General features: G+C 43.4%; 1 pseudogene; it reads right to left on the bottom strand.

Annotated features, from left to right (window-relative positions):
• Positions 1–11,857: 11,857 nt before the first annotated feature.
• LOC121583500 lies at positions 11,858–13,203 on the bottom strand (annotated as a pseudogene).
• Between the last annotated feature and the right edge of the window lie 6,144 nt (positions 13,204–19,347).

Raw genomic sequence — 19,347 nt, 5'->3', positions numbered from 1 at the left:
ATGTCTCAAAATGCTCAAGCACCATCTCCAGCTATAAAGGGAGTATCATAATTTAACCCCACATTGTGTTTCTCACTGAAATTAATTAAGCCACCTTTATTTGCAGTGTCTCAAACAACAACTTGGTAATTTGTTGGTGTGTGTGTGTGTGTGTGCGCGTGCCTGCATGAGTGTGCTTGTGTGTGCAGTGTTTCCCCAATCATATTCAGTTAACAGGTGTGTGTGTGTGTGTGTGTGTGTGTGTGTGTGTGTGTGTGTGTGTGTGTGTGTGTGTGTGTGTGTGTGTGTGTGTTGGCGCTTGTCCTTCTTTCAAATCCCACTATTACAAAGCAGTAACTAAGTGATTACAGTCCTGTATACTTGCTTGTATACAGTTGAAGTCGGAAGTTTACATACACTTAGGTTGGAGTCATTAAAACTCGTTTTTCAACCACTCCACAAATTTCTTAACAAACTATAGTTTTGGCAAGTTGGTTAAGACATCTACTTTGTGCATGACACAAGTAATTTTTCCAACAATTGTTTACAGACAGATTATTTCACTCATAATTCACTGTATCACAATTCCAGTGGGTCAGAAGTTTACATACACTAAGTTGACGGTGCCTTTAAACAACTTGGAAAATTCCAGAAAATGATGTCATGGCTTTAGAAGCTTTTGATAGGCTAATTGATATCATTTGAGTCAATTGGAAGTGTACCTGTGGATGTATTTCAAGGCCTACCTTCAAACTCAGTGCCTCTTTGCTTGACATCATGGGAAAATCAAAAGAAATCAGCCAAGACCTCAGAAAATTAATTGTAGACCTCCACAAGTCTGGTTCATCTTTGGGAGAAATTTCCAAACGCCTGAATGTACCACGTTCATCTGTACAAACAATAGTACGCAAGTATAAACACCATGGGACCACGCAGCCGTCATACTGCTCAGGAAGGAGACGCGTTCTGTCTCCTAGAGATGAACGTACTTTGGTGTGAAAAGTGCAAATCAATCCCAGAACAACAGCAAAGGACCCTGTGAAGATGCTGGAGGAAACAGGTACAAAAGTATCTATATCCACAGTAAAACAAGTCCTATATCGACATAACCTGAAAGGCCGCTCAGCAAGGAAGAAGCCACTGCTCCAAAACCGCCATAAAAAAGCCAGACTACGGTTTGCAACTGCACATGGGGACAAAGATCGTACTTTTGGGAGAAATGTCCTCTGATCTGATTAAACAAAAATAGAACTGTTTGGCCATAATGACCATCGTTATGTTTGGAGGAAAAAGGTGGTGGCTTGCAAGCCGAAGAACACCATCCCAACCGTGAAGCACGGGGGTGGCAGCATCATGCTGTGGGGATGCTTTGCTGCAGGAGGGACTGGTGCACTTCACAAAATAGATGGCATCATGAGGAAGGAAAATTATGTGGATATATTGAAGCAACATCTCAAGACATCAGTCAGGAAGTTAAAGCTTGGTCGCAAATGGGTCTTCCAAATGGACAATGACCCCAAGCATACTTCCAAAGTTGTGGAAAAATGGTATTGGAGTGGCCATCACAAGCCCTGACCTCAATCCTATAGAACATTTGTGGGCAGAATTGAAAAAGTGTGTGCGAGCAAGGAGGCCTACAAACCTGACTCAGTTACACCAGCTCTGTCAGGAGGAGTGGGCCAAAATTCACCCAACTTATTGTGGGAAGCTTGTGGAAGGCTACCCAAAACGTTTGACCCAAGTTAAACAATTTAAAGGCAATGCTACCAAATACTAATTGAATGTATGTAAACTTCTGACCCACTGGGAATGTGATGAAAGAAACAAAAGCTGAAATAAATCATTCTCTCTACTATTAGTCTGACATTTCACATTCTTAAAATAAAGTGGTGATTCTAACTGACCTAAAACAGGGAATTTTTACTAGGATTAAATGTCCGGAATTGTGAAAAACTGAGTTTAAATGTATTTGGCTAATCTGAAATCCATTAACTTCTCAAGACTGTATTTATCTTTGTATCTTTCCTCAGATTTTGTCAACCTGAGCAAATATCCAAGTGAGTAAATGTAAGAATTAATCAGTGGTGGGAAAAGTACCCAATTTTCATACTTGAATAAAAGTACACTACCGTTCAAAAGTTTGGGGTCACTTAGAAATGTCCTTGTTTTTGAAAGAAATAGCATTTTTTTTGTCCATTAAAATAACATCAAATTGATCAGAAATATAGTGTAGACATTGTTAGTTGTAAATGGCTATTGTAGCTGGAAACGGCAGATTTTTAATGGAATATCTACATAGGCGTACAGAGGCCCATTATCAGCAACAATCAGTCCTGTGTTCCAATGGCACGTTGTGTTTGCTAATCCAAGTTTATCATTTTAAAAGGCTAATTGATCATTAGAAAACCCTTTTGCTATTATGTTAGCACAGCTGAAAACTGTTGTGCTGATTAAAGAAGCAATATAACTGGCCTTCTTGAAACTAGTTGAGTATCTGGAGCATCAGCAATTGTGGGTTCGATTACAGGCTCAAAATGGCCAGAAACCCATCAGTCTATTCTTGTTCTGAGAAATGAAGGCAATTCCATGCGAGAAATTACCAAGAAACTGAAGATCTTGTACAACGCTGTGTACTACTCCCTTCACAGAACAGCGCAAACTGGCTCTAACCAGAATAGAAAGAGGAGTGGGAGGCCCCAGTGCACAACTGAGCAAGAGGACAAATACATTAGAGTGTCTAGTTTGAGAAACAGACGCCTCACAGGTCCTCAACTGGAAGCTTCCTTAAATAGTACCCACAAAACACCAGTCTCAATGTCAACAGTGAAGAGGCGACTCCGGGATGCAAAGAAAAAGCCATATCTCAGACTGGCCAATAAAAAGAAAAGATTAAGATGGGCAGAAGAACACAGACACTGGACAGAGGAAGATTGGAAAAAAGTGTTATGGACAGACGAATCGAAGTTTGAGGTGTTCGGATCACAAAGAAGAACATTTGTGAGACGTAGACCAAATGAAAAGATGCTGGAGGAGTGCTTGATGCCATCTGTCAAGCATGGTGGAGGCAATGTGATGGTCTGGGGGTGCTTTGGTGGTGGTAAAGTGGGAGATTTGTACAGGGTAAAAGGGATTTTGAAGAAGGAAGACTATCACTCCATTTTGCAACGCCATGCCATACCCTGTGGACGGCGCTTGATTGGAGCCAATTACCACCTACAACAGGACAATGACCCAAAGCACAGCTCCAAACTATGCAAGAACTATTTAGGGGAGAAGCAGTCAGCTGGTATTCTGTCTATAATGGAGTGGCCAGCACAGTCACCGGATCTCAACCCTATTGAGCTGTTGTGGGAGCAGCTTGACCGTAAGAAGTGCCCATCAAGCCAATCCAACTTGTGGGAGGTGCTTCAGGAACCATGGGGTGAAATCTCTTCAGATTACCTCAACAAATTGACAACTAGAATGCCAAAGGTCTGCAAGGCTGTAATTGCTGCAAATGGAGGATTATTTGACGAAAGCAAAGTTTGAAGGACACAATTATTATTTCAATTAAAAATCATTATTTCTAACCTTGTCAATGACTACATTTCCTATTCATTTTGCTATATTTCCTATTCAAACTCATTTCATGAATGTTTTCATGGAAAACAAGGAAATGTCTAAGTGACACCAAACTTTTGAATGGTAGTGTATAGATACCTTAATAAAAAGTTAATCAAGTAAAATACTACTTGAGTAAAAGTCTAAAAGTATTTGATTATAAATATACTTAAGTATCAAAAGTAAATGTTAATGCTAAAATATACTTAAGTATCAAAAGTAAAAGTATACATTATTTCAAATTCCTCATATTAAGCAAAGCAGACACTCAGACATAATTTACAAAAGATGCATGTGTGTTTAGTGAGTCCGCCAGATGAGAGGCAGTAGGGATGACCATGTGTTCTCTTGATAAGTGTGTGAATTGGACCATTTTCCTGTCCTGCTAAGCATTCAAAAAGTAACAAGTACTTTTGGGTGTCAGGTCAAATGTACTATATGTACAAAGTAAAAAGTACATACTTTTTTTTAGGAATGTAGTGAAGTAAAAGTTGTAAAACATATAAATAGTAAAGTAAAGTATAGATACCATTATCAAGTTCGCCGACGACACGACGGTAGTAGGCCTGATTACCGGCGACGATGAGTCAGCATACAGGGAGGAGGTCAATGACCTGGCAGTGTGGTGCCGGAGCAACAATCTCTCCCTCAGTGCCAGCAAGACCAAGGAGCTGATTGTGGACTACAGGAAACGGGGCGGCAGTGGAGCAGGTAGACAGCTTCAAGTTCCTCGGTGTCCAAATCACTAAAGACTTAAAGTGGTCTAGAGTCTAGACACACATGCACAGTCGTGAAGAAGACGCGACAGTGCCTCTTCCCCCTCAGGAGGTTGAAAAAGTTTGGCATGGGCTCTCAAATCCTGAAAAGGTTCTACAGCTGTACCATTGAGACCAAATTGACTGGCTGCATCAAATCAAATCAAATTTTATTGGTCACATACACGTGTTTAGCAGATGTTATTGCGGGTGTAGAGAAATCCTTGTGTTCTAGCTCTGACAGTGCAGTAATATCTTCACAACATATACTCAATACACACAAATCTAAGTAACGCAAGCTTGGTATGGCAATAGCATCGCTCTCAATCGCATGGTGCTGCAGAGGGTTGTGCGGACAGCCCAGTACATCACTGGGGCCGAGCTCCCTGGCATCCAGGACCTCTATATCAGGCGGTGTGAAAAAAAGGCCCGGAAAATCATCAAAGACTCCAACCACCCAAGCCATAGACTATTTTCTCTGATGCCGCACGGCAAGAGGTACCGGTGCATCAAGTCTGACACCAACAGGCTCTTGAACAGCTTCTATCCCCAAGCAATACGACTGATGAATAGCTAACAAAATAGCTACACGGACTATCTGAGTTTACCTTGTATCTTTATTGTCCTTTTATTTATATCTTTGCACTGTCTCTATGCACACTCACAGGGCCCTACACACACACACACACACACACACACACACACACACACACACACACACTGTCACTCCAAAACACATACATACACTCACTCCATCATTTTCTCACTCACACATAATATGCACCACAGGAGGTTGGTGGCACCTTATTTGGGGAGAATGGGTTCGTGGTAATGACTGGAGTGGAATAAGTGGAATAGTATCAAATACATCAAACACAAGGTTTCCAGGTGTTTGATGCTATTCCATTTGCGCTGTTCTGGCCATTATTATGAGCCGTTCTCCCCTCAGCAGCCTCCTGTGATATGCACCAACCTTTATACTGACTCTACACACCCCACACCCACTCACATAGAAGCTTCTGCTACTCTGTTTATCTTATACCCTTTTGCCTAGTCCCCTTCACCCCTATAAATATCCACCTCCATCACTCCAGTATCCCTGCACATGTAAATATGGTATTGGAACTGACTTTTAAATATTTCCTGTATATAGTATGCTTACTTACTTTATTGTGTATTACATATTTCCTATTCTTATTTCTCATGTTTTTATTTTTTTATTTTTTTACATTGTTATTGATTATTGCATTGTTGGGTTTTGAGTTTGCAAGTAAGGCATTTCACTGTACTTGTGCATGTAACATTAAAACTTGAAACTTGTGATACCCCAAAAAACTACTTAAGTAGTACTTTCAAGTATTTTTACTTAAGTACTTTACACCACTGTAATAAATAATGGGACAGTTTTTTTGAAAGCCTATTTTATTTGAAGGTATATGCCCAAAAGAGACAGTCATCTGTAGACAGTGGCAAAAAAAAGCCAGCTCAACCAAAATAGAGTGGCTGGTTGCTACAGTAGGCTACATGAAGAGCAATGATTGGGTTATTTTTCACCTGCCCAACCCTATGCAGACACACCCCATGCTTCAACTGGAGAGAACCAAATGACTACATTTTTATGGAAAAATGAAATGTCCATCGATTTGAGTGCAGATTTGCCAGTGCGCAAAAAGGTTTTGTAGCATAATAGTATGTTAGTAACTAGTATATTTTCTTTCTATGACCGGACTCATACCACTTAGTGTGCTGTGAAATCTGTTATGAATGCATTGTAATGTTTTTTTAAATGTAAAACTGCCTTAATTTTGCTGGACCCCAGGAATACAAATGCAAATACTCATGCGCCACACCAAAGTGCTTCACTTAACGAAATGTGTTTTTTCACGCACAGACGATTGATAGTCAAACATCAATAAGATAATTGTTGCTGTCTCACGACTAACTACTTTTTTACATGTCAGTACATGTTTTCTTGTTTTTTTATGTTTTAAACTATGTTTGCCTGTTTACAGAGTGGGAGGATCTGGTAAATTACTATGGCGAGTGTGTGTTTAACTTAGCACTGTTCATAAGGTCTGCTCACGTATAAGAAACACTATTTAGTCGTCCCGCATTTGGTACAGATGTACTATCTTAATTTGACCAGTTTCTCACAGCAGGAAAATAATCCTGCAGTAACAGGAAATGTGAATTATTATGTCGATTATAACTAATGGACATTTTTGTAGTGGTTGATAATTTTTTTGTTAGGATAAATAAAGTCTGACATTTTAAAGTAGAATTTACAAACTTTAGAAACCAGCCTTTTTAAACCTCAAATACACTACAATTTGCATTTCCTGCTGCACAGAAAAATTAAGATAGATACATCTGTAGATCTATACTCTCAGTAATGTGATGCTTTTGACAGAAATACTAAATCATAATTATCTCTATTCTCCACAGTGTCCATCACTCCAGACCCTGATAAGGTACATCTTGCTCTCACGTTTGGCAATAGAGCCCAAACAAATCAGCCCCCTGATGATCCAGGGAGGTTCAAGTCAGAACCCTGTATTCTGGGAAAGCAGGGATTCTCCTCAGGGAGATGTTACTTTGTTGTGAAGTTGAGTGGATCATGCCATGTAGGAGTGGCCAAGACGTCCATCAACAGAGAGAAAAATAATATGGCTCTGATGATGGTACCTGGACTCTAAGATGTGAGGAGGGTAAAGTAGGTGTTAATGTGGGAACCCATGTCCCTATCTCCCTGAGAAAAGAGCTGAAGAGGGTGGGGGTATTTGTGGATTATGAGGAGGGTCTGGCCTCCTTTTACAATGTGACCAACAGTAGATGATCAAACTGAAGAGGGCAACTCTGATGAAAGGTCTGATATTTTGATTATAATAAACGATAATAAAATAAAAAGTAAAATAAGGTTGCCCTGTGTGGTCTAGCCGCTAGTGCAGGGCTCTCCAACCCTGTTCATGGAGAGCTACCGTCCTGTAGGTTTTTGCTCCAACCCTGATCTAGCGCACCTGAGTCAGTGTCAGCTGGATGGCTTGTCCGCCTCTCTACTGCTGGTCTCTGATCCCAGGTACCAAAGCTTACCATTGTGCCCTTTAGCAAGGCACTTAATCCCCCAAGACTGCTCTCCATCCAGGTGCACTGCGCTGCCTGTGTGTGTCTGGGGTTGTTGGGAAAGGCAGAAGACAACATTTCTGTTCCAACCAATAAAGTACAGTGCCTTGCAAAAGTATTCATCCCCCTTGGCGTTTTTCCTATTTTGTTGCATTACAACCTGTAATTTAAATAGATTTTTATTTGGATTTCATGTAATGGACATTTGGTGAAAATTGGTGAAGTGAAATGTAAAAAATTACTTGTTTCAAAAAATTCTAAAAAATAAATAACGGAAAAGTGGTGCATGCATATGTATTCACCCCCTTTGCTATGAAGCCCCTAAATAAGATATGGTGCAACCAATTACCTTCAGAAGTCACATAATTAGTTAAATAAAGTCCACCTGTGTGCAATCTAAGTGTCACATGATCTGTCACATGATCTCAGTATATATACACCTGTTCTGAAAGGCCCCAGAGTCTGCAACACCACTAAGCAAGGGGCACCACCAAGCAAGTGGGCACCGTGAAGACCAAGGAGCTCTCCAAACAGGTCAGGGACAAAGTTGTGGAGAAGTACAGATCAGGGTTGGGTTATACAAAAATATTCGAAACTTTGAACATCCCACAGAGCACCATTAAATCCATTATAAAAAAATGGAAAGAACATGGCACCACAACAAACCTGCCAAGAGAGGGCCGCCCACCAAAACTCACGGACCAGGCAAGGAGGGCATTAATCAGAGAGGCAACAAAGAGACCAAAGATAACCCTGAAGGAGCTGCAAAGCTCCACAGCGGAGATTGGAGTATCTGTCCATAGGACCACTTTAAGCCGTCCACTCCACAGAGCTGGGCTTTACGGAAGAGTGGCCAGAAAAAAGCCATTGCTTAAATATAAAAATAAGCAAACACGTTTGGTGTTCGCCAAAAGGCATGTGGTAGACTCCCCAAACATATGGAAGAAGGTACTCTGGTCAGATGAGATTGCTGTACACCAGCGGAACCCATCCAACTTGAAGGAGCTGGAGCAGTTTTGCCTTGAAGAATGGGAAAAAATCCCAGTGGCTAGATGTGCCAAGCTTATAGAGGCATACCCCAAGAGACTTGCAGCTGTAATTGCTGCAAAAGGTGGCTCTACAAAGTATTGACTTTGGGGGAATAGTTATGCACGCTCAAGTTTTTTGTATTTTTTGTCTTATTTCTTGTTTGTTTCACAAGAAACAATATTTTGCATCTTCAAAGTGGTAGGCATGTTGTGTAAATCAAATGATACAAACCCCCCAAAAAATCCATTTTAATTCCAGGTTGTAAGGCAACAAAATAGGAAAAATGCCAAGGGGGGTGAATACGTTCACAAGCCACTGTATCTATTCTACAGTTGGCATGGGTTTCAATCTGACTATTCTATTCTACAGTTGGCATGGGTTTCAATCCAAGTATTCTATTCTACAGTTGGCATGAGTTTCAATCCGACTATTCTATTCTACAGTTGGCATGGGTTTCAATCTGACTATTCTATTCTACGGTTGGCATGGGTTTCAATCTGACTATTCTATTCTACAGTTGGCATGGGTTTCAATCCAAGTATTCTATTCTACAGTTGGCATGAGTTTCAATCCGACTATTCTATTCTACAGTTGGCATGGGTTTCAATCTGACTATTCTATTCTACAGTTGGCATGGGTTTCAATCTGACTATTCTATTCTACAGTTGGCATGGGTTTCAATCTGACTATTCTATTCTACAGTTGGCATGGGTTTCAATCTGACTATTCTATTCTACAGTTGGCATGAGTTTCAATCCGACTATTCTATTCTACAGTTGGCATGGGTTTCAATCTGACTATTCTATTCTACAGTTGGCATGGGTTTCAATCTGACTATTCTATTCTACAGTTGGCATGGATTTCAATCCAAGTATTCTATTCTACAGTTGGCATGAGTTTCAATCCGACTATTCTATTCTACAGTTGGCATGGGTTTCAATCTGACTATTCTATTCTACTGTTGGCATGGGTTTCAATCCAAGTATTCTATTCTACAGTTGGCATGAGTTTCAATCCGACTATTCTATTCTACAGTTGGCATGGGTTTCATACAGTTGGCATGGGTTTCATACAGTTGGCATGGGTTTCAATCCAAGTATTCTATTTTACTGTAGGCATGGGTTTCAATCTGACTATTCTATTTTACAGTTGGCATGGGTTTCAATTCAGCTATTCTATTTTACTGTAGGCATGGGTTTCAATCCGACTATTCTATTCTACAGTTAATAATAATAATAATAATATGCCATTTAGCAGACGCTTTTATCCAAAGCGACTTACAGTCATGCGTGCATACATTTTTGTGTATGGGTGGTCCCGGGGATCGAACCCACTACCCTGGCGTTACAAGCGCCGTGCTCTACCAGCTGAGCTACAGAGGACCACACAGTTGGCATGGGTTTCAATCCGACTATTCTATTCTACAGTTGGCATGGGTTTCAATCCGACTATTCTATTCTACGGTTGGCATGGGTTTCAATCCGACTATTCTATTCTACGGTTGGCATGAGTTTCAATCCGACTATTCTATTCTACAGTTGGCATGGGTTTCAATCCGACTATTCTATTCTACGGTTGGCATGGGTTTCAATCCGACTATTCTATTCTACAGTTGGCATGGGTTTCAATCCGACTGTTCTATTCTACGGTTGGCATGGGTTTCAATCCGGCCCACTGACTTGCACTCTCCCCTTATTTTTTTGTCTTTCCATTGTCCTCTCCCAATAAACACAAATATGGAAAAGTCACTGTATAGAATTACTACATTGCAAAAATATTTTTCTTGCATCAATAATGCTGTATATTGATTGTGTAACTCAACCCCCTTTTCATGTATTTTTCCCACCTCATTTGACTGTGGAAGAAATGATCCACACCACCTGTGACCGTGTGGCATGCAATGATATATTGGTGACATGCAGGCTTGTACATGCCAGCAGGCTCACCACCACGTTCAAAGTTCTGATTTAAGTATGACTGGGATGTCACTTGTCACCACTGACCTTCTTGTTGGTTATAGACTACTACTAGATCATGAGGGGGATCACTGAAACAAATGAAATGGCTTTGGCTGTTCTTCCCTGGCCCTGTGTTCTATGCTACCCTCTACATGCTGCTGTGGATATAGCGCTTGTCTTTCCCCATTTCTGGTTTTGGAAAAATTCTAATTTGTCACAGTCAAATTGTTTGCTCTGATTTGTCATAAATGAATATATTACATTACATAATACATTCTGATTGTGCACATTATTTTCATTGTCCTTTATTCAGCATGTGAGTGTTTTCATTTTACATTAACATGACTTACTGTAGTACACTGGGATCTAATCACACATATACTGAGTGTACAAAACATTAAGAACACCTTCCTAATATTGAGTTGCACGCACACAATCCATGTCTCAATTGTCTCCTCCCCTTCATCTACACTGATTAAAGTGGATTTAACAAGTGACACAAATAAGGGATCATAGCTTTAACCTGGATTACATTTTTTGTACACTAAGTTTATGAGCATTGCTACAGTCCTGCAAGTTCTTTAAAGTGAGGCTTTAAGCACATATGATTTATTGGCTCACAATGAATGTAGGCTTTCATTTTAACCAGCTACTCCCATTAACAAAGCTCAAAATGGTAAATATTTGACTAAATGCTTGTTCTAATACTTCGGTTTTTGTCTTAAAATATTTATAGAACCAGTGTTTCTCATTGTCTTTAAGATAATTCGCAATTATAAGTAGGCCCTAATAATTAGTGTACAATTTATGCTCATCTTTACATATTTTAATTTTATTAAATGAACATGACAAATACACAAGAATATCACAAGAACAACAGGAAAATTGATGCTCATTGGGAACTTGTCTCCGACAGATACGTCATTCTAACACAATGGGTTGCCTGTGCCGACAGAGTAGTCACGCCATTTGACGTGAGACATTGCACCTGGAGTGAAATCCATCATTGTGTCCCCAGGATCAACATTGAAAAACGGTGGTGTATCAGACACTGCTGCCTCTCAGTGGCCAAAGATCCCATTAAAGTCTCCCAGCTGCTTGATCTGGTCTGTCTGCATGGAGTGTCTCCTCAGCAGCATCCTCTTGGTCCTCAGGTCTCTGGGGAGGCCAGAGGGAGCATAGTGGAGTAGGGGCCTCAGGCCTGCTACAGCCCCACAGACAGCCCTTCTGCTGGGGCTGCTACCCAGGACACAGGGGTTGGGATTGGGGAAACAGGTACTGGGGCAGGGGTTGGCCCCTCCGGCGATGTGAGGGATGGGGATGTGAGGGTGGGAGTTCAGGGGGGGGCAGGCACCCATGGCGGGTCAGAGAGTGCTTTCCTGGTCAGGCTTGGGGCCTCCAGTGACTCCCTGGAGCTCAGCAGGGTGGAGAAGCGTGAGGTGACCAGTCTTCACTCTCCAGTGGGGCTTGGCTGTCCTCTGAGAAGCCCCCGGTAGACACAGCCAGCTGGGGGTCAGAGCTGTAGTGGTCAGAACCCAGGTGGCGTCTCTGGATGATGCTGTGCAGGCTGGACACAGCCAGGCTGAGGAGGGGGCAGCCGGGAACTTTGGTTCCAATGGAGGAGGAGAGGAAAAGGGCACCTAGGCCTGTGCCAAGGCTGTGGGAGTGGAGGTTTGGGTTGGAGGCAGAGTGGGGCGAAGAGAGGCCGGCAAAGGACAACTTATGCACCAACAGCGCCCTTTCCTCCTCTCTATGACTCCTTTCCCCTACCTCTTCCTCATTCAACCTCCCCTCAGACTTGCTAAAGCTAATAGCATTAGCAGTGTTGCGATCCAAGTCAGTACTGCAGTTGCACCGGATGGGGGCGCTTTTGTCGCAGTTGTTCCAGCCCAGCCTGCTGGTCATGAGGGAGAGCTCCTTTTCTGGGCTGATGTCTGGGAGGTCGTCTGGGGCACCGCAGGGCTGCAGGGCCAGTAGAGAGGCAGGGATCCTCTGCCAGGGCTCTGAGTTCAGCCTCTGGAGGGGCTGCAGCAGCCTTTCCACCCTGCTCTGCCCAAGAACCAGAGCATGTGACTGGATGTCAGGCTGGGAGCTCACTGCCTCACACCCAGAAGGTTGGTCCTCCTTAAAGTTGAAGACCTGCTGAGGAGGATGAGAGGAGGAGGGGGTGTACAGAGGGGAGGTGAGGAGCTGGATCTCAGAGGGTGAGGCGCAGGGAGGAGCAGTCGTCGGGTGCAGCAGGGTTAGAGGAGGCACGTTGAGGTACTGCTTGGTCCTGGACGTCCCACAGGGGAGTGTGTTGGTGGTAATGATGATCACCTCCTTCCCTCTGGTCTTGCAGGTGTCCAGCAGCACCTTCAGAGCCTCTTTGTCGCCGGCAGTGACTGCATGGACCAATGCGGAGCTCCCAGACCGGTCCTCCATGCCCGGGTCCGCTCCACTGGCCAGGAGCAGGGACACCACCCTGACCCCAGCCCTTCTCCAGGCAGGCATGCATCAGGGCTGAGTGGCCCGCCTTGTCCTGGATGTTGGGTCGGCTCCGCACTCCAGCAGGTACTGGACCAGGCGGGTCGGCTGGTGCTCTGCGGGTCGGCGTGCCGCGTCTTACAGGCCACTATCAGGGCCGTCTGGCCATGCACGTCGCTCTCGTTGATGTAGGCCCCGCCCTCCAAGAGGAGACGCGTGAGGCGCAGGTGGCGAAGGAACACAGTCAGGAGGAGGGGGTTAGCCGGCTCGGGAAGGTCCCTCGTCACACCCTCCATGATCTCTTTCTCTGGCTTGTTGAGTCGACCTACACAGGTGGGGCTGTATGTCAGGCACTCAGACAGGGCAGGGAAGTGGTTGTCCCACTGGCTATCATAAGTTGAATGCACCAATTTGTAAGTCGCTCTGGATAAGAGCGTCTGCTAAATGATGTAAATGTAAATGTCTGTGGAGATGAGAGAGAAGGATTGGTCTGTTAGGTTTCATTAGATTTTACATCACCAGTCCTTGGTTGTGGGTGCAACAGCCATGATTCAACTAATTGAGTTATTTATGTTGATTGGTCAGTTAGGAAGGTGGGAGAAAAGGGCAGATAATGTGTGCAAAGGGTGGCTATTTGAAGAATCTCAAATATAAAATATATTTTGATTTGTTTAACACTTTTTTGGTTACTACATGATTCCATATGTGTTATTTCATAGTTTTGATGTCTTCACTATTATTCTACAATGTAAAAAATAGCAAAAATAAAGAAAAACCCTTGAATGAGTAGGTGTGTCCAAACTTTTGACTGGTAGTGTATGTAAGAATGCTGTTCATTGACTATAGCTCAGCCTTCAACACCATAGTACCCTCCAAGCTCATCATTAAGCTCGAGGCCCTGGTTCTGAACCCCGCCGTGTGCAACTGGGTCCTGGACTTCCTGACGAGCCGCCCCCAGGTGGTGAAGGTAGGAAACAACACCTCCACTTCGCTAATCCTCAACATAGCGTCCCCACAAGGGTGCACGCTCAGCCCCCTCCTGTACTCCCTGTTCACCCATGACTGCGTGGCCACGCACTCCTCCAACTCAATCATCTGTTTGCAGTTTGCAGACGACACAACAGTAGTAGGCCTGATTACCAACAATGACGAGACCGCCTACAGGGAGGAGGTGAGGGCCCTGGCGGAGTGGTGCCAGGAAAATAACCTCTCCCGCAACGTCAACAAAATGAAGGAGCTGATCGTGGACTTCAGGAGCACGCCTCTATTTACATCGACGGGACCGCAGTGGAGAAGGTAGAAAGCTTAAAGTTCCTCAACGTACACATCACTGACAATCTGAAAGGGTCTACCCACACATACAGTGTGGTGAAGAAGGCGCAACAGCGCCTCTTCAACCTCAGGAGGCTGAAGAAATTCAGCTTGGCCCCTAAGACCCTCACAAACTTTTACAGATGCACAATTGAGAGCATCCTGTCGGGCTGTATCACCGCCTGGTACGGCAACCGCACGGCCTGCAACCGCAGGGCTCTCCAGAGGGTGGTGCGGTCTGCCCAACGCATCACCGGGGGCACACTGCCTGCCCTCCAGGACACCTACAGCACCGATGTCACAGGAAGGCCAAAAAGATAATCAAGGACATCAACCACCCAAGCCACGGCCTGTTCACCCTGCTACCATCCAGAAGGGGAGGTCAGTACAGGTGCATCAAAGCTGGGACCGAGAGACTGAAAAACAGCTTCTGTCTCAAGGCCATCAGACTGTTAAATAGCCATCACTAACAGGCTACCATCCGGTTACTCAACCCTGCACCTTAGAGGCTGCTGCCCCATATACATAGACATGGAATCACTGGTCACTTTAATAATGGAACACTAGTCACTTTAATAATGTTTACATACTGCTTTACTCATTTCATATGTATATACTGTATTCTATTCTACTGTATTGTAGTCAATGCCACTCCGACATTGCTCGTCCTAATATTTATATATTTCTTAATGAAATTATTTTACTTTTAGATTTGTGTGTATTGTTGTGAATTGTAGATACTACTGCACTGTTGGAGCTAGGAACACAAGCATTTCGCTACACCTGCAATAACATCTGCTAAATATGTGTATGTGACCAATCAAATTTGATTTGATTTGATTTGTTGTTGACGTGCATAGGCTCTCTCCCTCAGTTGACTTTTCATGGTTGTTTGGTCAGTAGGACTGTGAAGTTCCCAAATGTCAGAGGACTCTTGCGGTATTTACATATTTGCAGAAATCCATTCAGGTGGTTTTTGGCGAATGCGCTCTTATGATCTAAAGTCGCACTGTTGCTACTGCCAGTCCAGTTCAGAGTGAATGATGGCAGGCCCGTTTGGCAAATGGCTTATTTGCATATAGGCCTACTGTAGCTCTGATTGGCTATGGCGCACTGGTCTGCGTAGACTCTGGTTCTACTTCTTCTTCTTCTGTGGATTTTGTTATGGCGGTTGGCAACCAACTTTAAGGTGCATTACAGCCACCAACTGGACTGGAGTGTGGACCAGAGACAGGGAAGGTCTAAATCCTACCCAATATTATCGTCTCCCTAAGGAAACAAAATACATAATTAAATACTACATCCCCTGAAGATTTCCCCAGCAGTTCACTTAATCTTGACTCTTCAACCCCTCTGTCATTGCTTGTCCATATATGTACAGTGGGGAGAACAAGTATTTGATACACTGCCGATTTTGAAGGTTTTCCTACTTACAAAGCATGTTGAGGTCTGTAATTTTTATCATAGGTACACTTCAACTGTGAGGGACGGAATCTAAAACAAAAATCCAGAAAATCACATTGTATGATTTTTAAGTAATTAATTTGCATTTTATTGCATGACATAAGTATTTGATACATCAGAAAAGCAGAACTTAATATTTGGTACAGAAACCTTTTGTTTGCAATTACAGAGATCATATGTTTCCTGTAGGTCTTGACCAGGTTTGCACACACTGCAGCAGGGATTTTGGCCCACTCCTCCATACAGACCTTCTCCAGATCCTTCAGGTTTCGGGGCTGTCGCTGGGCAATACGGACTTTCAGCTCCCTCCAAAGATTTTCTATTGGGTTCAGGTCTGGAGACTGGCTAGGCCACTCCAGGACCTTGAGATGCTTCTTACGGAGCCACTCCTTAGTTGCCCTGGCTGTGTGTTTCGGGTCGTTGTCATGCTGGAAGACCCAGCCACGACCCATCTTCAATGCTCTTACTGAGGGAAGGAGGTTGTTGGCCAAGATCTCGCGATACATGGCCCCATCCATCCACCCCTCAATACGGTGCAGTCGTCCTGTCCCCTTTGCAGAAAAGCATCCCCAAAGAATGATGTTTCCACCTCCATGCTTCACGGTTGGGATGGTGTTCTTGGGGTTGTACTCATCCTTCTTCTTCCTCCAAACACGGCAAGTGGAGTTTAGACCAAAAAGCTCTATTTTGGTCTCATCAGACCACATGACCTTCTCCCATTCCTCCTCTGGATCATCCAGATGGTCATTGGCAAACTTCAGACGGGCCTGGACATGCGCTGGCTTGAGCAGGGGACCTTGCGTGCGCTGCAGGATTTTAATCCATGACGGCGTAGTGTGTTACTAATTGTTTTCTTTGAGACTGTGATCCCAGCTCTCTTCAGGTCATTGACCAGGTCCTGCAGTGTAGTTCTGGGCTGATCCCTCACCTTCCTCATGATCATTGATGCCCCACGAGGTGAGATCTTGCATGGAGCCCCAGACCGAGGGTGATTGACCGTCATCTTGAACTTCTTCCATTTTCTAATAATTGCGCCAACAGTTGTTGCCTTCTCACCAAGCTGCTTGCCTATTGTCCTGTAGCCCATCCCAGCCTTGTGCAGGTCTACAATTTTATCCCTGATGTCCTTACACAGCTCTCTGGTCTTGGCCATTGTGGAGAGGTTGGAGTCTGTTTGATTGAGTGTGTGGACAGGTGTCTTTTATACAGATAACGAGTTCAAACAGGTGCAGTTAATACTGGTAATGAGTGGAGAACAGGAGGGCTTCTTAAAGAAAAACTAACAGGTCTGTGAGAGCCGGAATTCTTACTGGTTGGTAGGTGATCAAATACTTATGTCATGCAATAAAATGCAAATTAATTACTTAAAAATCATACAATGTGATTTTCTGGATTTTTGTTTTAGATTCAGTCTCTCGCAGTTGAAGTGTACCTATGATAAAAATTACAGACCTCTACATGCTTTGTAAGTAGGAATACCTGCAAAATCGGCAGTGTATCAAATACTTGTTCTTCCCACTGTATATATTCTTAAATCCCATTCCTTACTAGTTTTGTGTGTATTGGGTATATGTTGTGAAATTGTTAGATATTACTGCGCTGTCGGAGCTAGAAGCACAAGCATTTCGCTACACCCGCTATAACATCTGCTAAACACGTGTATGTGACAAATAATATTTGATTTTATTTTATTACTTCTCAAATCTAATAAAAATCGCTCCCTTTCCCTCCCATATTTCTGGCACTGAAATAGAACGTGTTCCACCGTCTCCATCTCCTCCTGACAATGATCACACCTCCCAGTCGGATGTTTCCCCACCAATTTCAATGTACTACTGAGCCTTGTGTGTCCCAGTCTCAGCCTTGTGATTACACTTTCCTCCCTTCTCTCTCGGCCTGGTGACCTCCCTGTCACCACCTTTTCCTGAATCTTATACAGGTGTCTTCCCTTTCCCACAACTCTTGCCATTTGGTTTCAACCACTGTTTTTATCAAACCCTTGGCTTCTGCTTTACTGATTGACAATTACATCTCAACGTTAGGATGTTTAAGAGCCTGCTTGGTGATAACATCCACCTCCTCATTCCCCTCTACTCCCACTTGAGCTGGTACCCAGAGGAACATCACAAATACCCCCATCTGTCTCACCCTATACAAGCACTGCAAAACCTCATATAATACATCCTGTCTGCTCTGAGACGCAAATTAATTTAAGCTCATCAGTGCTGCACTGGAGTCAGAACAGATTACTACCCTGTCTGGCTTCACCTCCTCCACCCACTTTGCAGCCAATAGTATGGCCATCAACTCCATTATGTAAATAGATAAATGATCCATTGTTCTTTTTGTCACTGCCACCTTAAACTCAGGAACACTAAAAGCTGCAGCTGTCCTCCCTGTTATAGGGTCCTTAGATCCATCTGTGAATATATTCAAGAAAACATAGTATTGTGTTCCTAAATGTTCACTTACAACTGAATCTACTCCTTCCTTACCCTCTCAAGCAACCATAGATCTATCACTGGCTGAGGGAGCAACCAAGGTGAGATAGCAGGAAGAACCACAGAGGGCTAAACTCCCTCCCAAACAACCCCATCTCTCTCGCCATGCCATTTCCTATCCACCCAACATTTTTATTCAGATTTCGTTAATTGTTCCCAGCACTCTAGGAGTACCTTTTTCTAGGATGTGTAACCTTATGTAACCATATTACCCAATATGTCATGGTTAATTGTTGTCTTCTTAACTTTAACAGCATCCACCGGGGATGCTGTTAACTTTAACAGCTGCCACCGGGGAGGTCCTGAGTGCACCACAACATCTAGCTTTTTAAAAAGACGTCTGAGCTGCTGATCAATATGCTACACTTCCATAGTCCAGTTCTTGTTCTTATCTATTAATGTTCTGTATTATGTCATGTTTCATGTTTTGTGTGGACCCCAGGAAGAGTAGCTGCTGCTTTTGCAACAGCTAATGGGGATCCTAATAAAATACCAAATAGCAGTGATGACCTTAACAGCGCTATATATAGCATTTTCAACGCCATTCTATCTGACCCCCCACTCCATTCCTGACAGGCAAAGCATCAAATTCAATATTTTCTTTCCTTTGACAACTACTCTGTTAATATGCTCTGCCCATGTCATTAGAGTTTTAAACCAGACCCCCAGGAACCTAAACACTCCCACCCTCTCCAGATTAATTCCATACGACTTCGAATATATTTCCTCCCCAACCTTGCTTCTAGAAGAAAACACAGTCTGTGTTTTCTCAACTGAGAACTTGAAGACCCACCTGAGGGACCACTGCTCAACATCACTGATTGCTTCCTGAACTCTACTGGCTGTATGGGTAATATTTCTCCCTCTCTTCCACAGTGCCCCATCATCCGCAAACAATGACCTCCCAATATCAGATCTCACCTGGGAGAATACATCGTCAATCATAATGGAGAACTACAAAGGACTAATGACACTTCCCTGAGGGGTACCATTATCTACCTCATAGCTTTCTGACATAGAGCTCCCCACCCTCACTTGTATTGATCAGACTCTGGTCCTGGACAAGACAGATATTTATATTAGGTTTTATTTACTGCAGTCAGTGTCTAATTGTCCAAACGCACAGCCACTTTCCCACTCTATATTGCTATAGCATTTTCACAA

The sequence above is a fragment of the Coregonus clupeaformis genome, chromosome 15 (assembly GCF_020615455.1).
Source record: "Coregonus clupeaformis isolate EN_2021a chromosome 15, ASM2061545v1, whole genome shotgun sequence".
In the NCBI taxonomy this organism is placed as follows: domain Eukaryota; kingdom Metazoa; phylum Chordata; class Actinopteri; order Salmoniformes; family Salmonidae; genus Coregonus; species Coregonus clupeaformis.
Note: the sequence above shows the minus strand (reverse complement) of the source record. Positions and strands in the feature narration are given on the sequence as shown.